Genomic DNA, 5,094 nt, shown 5'->3' on the forward strand with positions numbered 1-5,094 from the left:
ATATCTCTCCTATTTAAGTTACAACATTCCCATTTAGCACATTAAATTGAATATCTCTCCAAATTATTACTAAAGTAAATTGAGGCAAAACAAATAAATATGAGTCTTTTCTAACCTACAGAAAGACAAAACAAAAATATAATTGTTGACTGTTTTGCCTTTACTCTGACATAATGGTCGGCAATCATATACGGTAGTTAATGGCAAAAGTCATATAAACCCATTACTTCACTATTTCTTACAATTTGTCATGTCCCCAATTTTTGGTGACAGTTCGATTTAATTAATTTAATTAATTTGGTTGTCCAAGGACGACTAATTAATTATTTTAATTAAATAAATAAATATTAAAAGATAACCTTGTATTTAATAAAGTGACTTGGAAAATATTTAATAAAGTCACTTGAGGGATAAGATCAAAAAGGTTCTAGAAGTCTCTGGAGAGGATGGAGGGAAAAGAATAAATAGGCACCCCGGGGCTCCATTCGAAAAAAAAAGCAGTTGATTATCTCTCTTTGATTTTTCAGATTGTGATTCAATCACGGGTGCATTGTGGAACCTAGGGTTTCTGCAATTGTCACAGTTGGCCATTGAGAACGATAACTCTCAATCGGTACGCAATTTTGAGGGTGTGAAATATCATCCGAATTATTGCAGATTGGAGGTGAATCACAGGTGCATTGTGGAACCTAGGGTTTCTGCAATTGTCACAGTTGGCCATTGAGAACGATAACTCTCAATTGGTACGCAATTTTGAGGGTGTGAAATATCATCCGAATTATTGCAGATTGGAGGTGACAATCAGTCATTTCATCAGGGCGTTAATCTGTGGCTTAAGGCCAATTTTGTGGTTCTCGCATCACTGCTCATTAAAGGATCAGCTAGTGTGGAATTAATTGCCACCTACACAAGCATTGCAGAACTGAAGACTCGCAACTCATTGGTTAGTTGCTATTCATCAAATTAATAAGCTAAGGAGGAGGATATTAACAGTCCAGAATCTGATTCATGCCGCAGGTCTGAGGGTTGAGTTTTTGAGGAAATTATAAACATCGATCTTTTCCCAAGCAAGTAAGAACCTTGTCATCCGGCTCGGGCGACCTTCCACACGAAAATTCCTTCATCATTTGGCGATCCATTCTCAAGAAAGACTGGAAGATTTGCGGGTGACTGTGTTGTTTCCGCGCGGAGATCAAAGGCGGAACACGGGCCAGATTGAAATCATTTTACCACGCGTTTTGCTATACAAGCAGATTATTTGTTGAACAGGGCTGCATAATCCATACTAGTTTTGGGCGCTATCTTTGGAAGTCTATAAATTATATTAAAAATCGCACAAGAGTCGGATTGGTCATCTGATCTCTGAGATCAAAGGGCAGAGGCGCATTTGGTGTTTCCAACCGGCATCGATTTCCTTCGCAACCAGTTGTCTCGACTTCCATTTGCATATCGCGATCAGGCTCCACCAACAGCAGTGTTGATAGGCGATCAGGGGAAAGATTCAGATACGAACTTCCATCTCTTGCGATCCGCAGTGGACTTAATAGCCGGGCATCTTTTAGCAGATTGCGATCTGTTAAAAATACAGGAGACACCAAATTGGGATGAGAATTTCGGGCTAGCAGCTTTAATTACAATTATAGTGGCAGACGATTATAGAAACCTGTGCGGCAGTCAAGAAAGGATATCGTTCAGTGGAAAGGACAAGTGCTACGCTCGTCCGCTATGGAGCAGGACTTATTGATTGTAAGGATAAACGGGATATTAGTGTAATGGATATTTTCTCTCTATTAAAACATTACTATCATTCGGAAGATGAAGTTATCAAGGCACGCCTTAGGATCTGTTTGCATTGTGAAACCTGAATTCGATGAAACCTTAAGCCGGGGTAGGAGTATCTTGCAACATTCAGCATCAGCTCCAAAAATATTGTGCTGCTCCAAATACTACCCTTTGAAACCGGCGGACTCAATTTGGAGGTTACACAAACACAGCAGTAGCAGTGACGGACTGAGGACGAGTTTGAATGTGCATTCCTGAATTATGATATAGAGGGAACAGTCATCATAATAACTGGAGTAAGTCTGAATAAGACCGTGCGGTAGTTCAGGGTTGATCTAGCAGCAACAGTATTGTTACGAATGTAATCCCAGCCGTGTGGACAAGTCAATAGGAGCAGTGTGGGCATTTTTACATCGCCAGTTTCCAGCTTATGAAATACCAACGAACATTACAGGTGACCAGTTTCCATACATTGTTGGTATCAGATAATCTTTTAATTGGTGAATAACTGGAAGTACTAATTTCAGAACTTGTAAGATAATGAGATTTTCTCTGAATGGGTTTGCGTCATAATAACCATTAATTTGATGGATGATATGAAACATTGCACTCGGGGTCATTGTTCACCAAGTGTTTCGCAAAATGTCTAACCCTTAAAGTTTAAAGGTTTTGGGTGTAAAAAGGAGCAAATACCTGCCAGGATATTTCAGTGGTATCAGAGCTCGATTGCTAATTGTTTGACAAAATGTCAAACTTTTGATGTTTTAAGTTTTTTTGGTGTTGGAGAAAGCAATAACCTGTCAGGGTTATTTCAGTGGTATCAGAGCCTGTTTGCAAATTATTTGACGAATTGCCACAGTACAATATTGGGATTTAGTGACCTTTATAGCTAGGGTCATTTCACAATTCATTGCCCAGTTTTTAAAAATCTAATGGGGCTGAAACTTCCAACCTATAATTATCAAAGCTACCAGAAAATAATTGTGAAGGGCAATAAGGGGATGGCATCCACTCTTACAAGTTTTATTTATTTAAATTTCTCACTGCTCTTATTTATTGTCTTCCATTTCATGATTCTCTGCATCTCCTCATAAGATCATGTCTGGCTACAATGTATCTTCCAAATCTGTTCTTTCTTTCATGTTATCAACAATGTCAATGACAGGCGGTGTGAGATCTGGTCATGATGCATTCGATGCACTTCCTGATCCTCTTGTTTCCATCATACTATCAAAATTGCCACTGAAAGAAGCCGTCAGATCTTGTGTTCTTTCCAACAGGTGGAGGTTTCTCTACACTCAAATGCCTGCATTCACCTTCCCTCAAACCACTTCCAGTGATATAATTTCAAAAATGATGCTTCAGCACTCTAGAGATCTCGAGGGCTTTCACATAGACACCTCCTGGCAGGGTTACTCTCCCGGTGATGATTGTTAAAACTCTGTCCACTTCTGCAGATTCTTGAAATGACAGATTGTTTTGGGCTAACTCATTCGGTGATCTCTTCATCCACTATTGAACATTTGAATATAATTTCTCAGGATGGAGTCCAGTCCGTGTTAGTTGACTGCCCAAAACTCAAGATTATGAAGGCGTTCATGATTGAGGATTTAAGAGTGAATGAGCTTTCTTATGCAGTCACTCATCTTGAAATGTACGGTGGAGATACTTTGAGGAAAGTGCAACTGGAATCCCTACCTGAACATGCTTACCTTAGAATATCTCCAGCAAGGTTTCTTGACATCCTGGGAATTTTTCAATCGCTCCAAGAACTTACCATAGCCTTGGTAAGGGAATAAAATATGTATTTTCCTCTATTCGAGTTGTTTCACAGGCTTCCAAATCTTCAGATGTTCTTTATATTGGGCTTATCTAATCAGGTATGTACAAAAACTACATAAATTCTGGATCATTTGTATAAGTTTGATAGTTTTAGTTGAAGAGAATAGATTTTCAAAATTCATCGATAATATTTGACAGTTTTTCTATAGATTTTGTAGGAGTTTTTAATCAAGTTTTTCCATCGGAGTCCATGATCCATAATCAGGATCTGATAAAGAGAGCATAACTAGAAGATCAGAAAAACACCTTAGGATCTCATTATGTTCTCTTATCATCATGATGATGGATCATAGTATGTGATCCAAAATATTGATGAAAAACTGCTACATAATCTACCCAGAAAATTATCAAATATTGATCGTTTTATGTCATATGTGTTGAATTTGAATGATTAATATTTATTAGAACAAGTCTTAAATTATTGATTGCAATGCAGGAGATGGCTGTACCTGTTTTCTTTACTCCTCCACATCTTAATCTCAAGAAGATTAGCATAGAAATTTTTGAGTTTGGCCACAAAGAGGTTGAAATAATAAGTTGTTAGCTTCAGAGTACACCCTCTCTCGAAATCTTGGAGATTCAACAACCCTATGAAGATGATGAAGGATATGATGAAGATCAATATTTGATGTTCTTAAAAAATATTAGATTTCTTAAGCGAGCATCCTTAGTTGCAAGGATTATTGCACTGGATAGAAACTGTCACTCTATCATGTACTAGGCTCTATACCTACTCCTAGCCTATCCCAGTAGTAGACTGGAAAAATATGGCCTCTGACTGTGCCTTTTCCCTCTGAGTGTGCTTTTTCTGACATTTTATTCCATATTACTTTTTACTTTGTATGCTAAAAGTTGCTTATGTTGGTTAAGCTCCTGCCAATTAAAAAAATTGGCTTACACAAAACATTTTTATTTGGATTCTGGAGACCAGTTTCACTTTCTTGAAATTTTCAATCTAAGTTAAAATATTTTTGCCATTTCTGATGGATGTTTGTTCATTGGTATATCTCGATTTCTCAGTGTTTATAGAGATTTATACATATTATAAAATTATACTTCTTAATATTTTCATATTATCTCAGTTGAAAAAATATTGGGCATGGTTTGACACAAATTAACAGCAATCAGTTGCTTTACTAGGCATGTATGGGACTTTAGCTCTTTTAGGTGCAAGTTCTTTACTGCTGCTCTCTTCTATGTTAATATGGAAGATTGTCTCCAAACTTAACAAATAAAAGTTTCCAGATTTCTGTGTTTTCTGTGTTTACTATTTCTAAATTTCTGTGTTTACTGTGTTTACTAAAAGTTCTTGCAATTTCTAAATAGTTTAGAATTCTTTACCATCTACATTTTGCAAGAATTTTCACCATCCACATTATTCCATTTTTTCTAAATAGTCTAATTTTGCAATAATTCTCCACCATTCACATTATCTCCACAATTATCTCCACAGGAATGTAATGACATACA

General features: G+C 37.0%; 1 pseudogene; it reads left to right on the forward strand.

Annotated features, from left to right (window-relative positions):
• Nucleotides 1-2,880: 2,880 nt before the first annotated feature.
• LOC149565285 (F-box/FBD/LRR-repeat protein At3g26920-like) lies at nucleotides 2,881-4,345 on the forward strand (annotated as a pseudogene).
• The last annotated feature ends 749 nt before the right edge of the window (nucleotides 4,346-5,094 follow it).

The sequence above is a fragment of the Cupressus sempervirens genome, chromosome 3 (assembly GCF_028749045.1).
Source record: "Cupressus sempervirens isolate cs-2001-9-10 chromosome 3, ASM2874904v1, whole genome shotgun sequence".
Taxonomy (NCBI): Eukaryota; Viridiplantae; Streptophyta; class Pinopsida; order Cupressales; family Cupressaceae; genus Cupressus; species Cupressus sempervirens.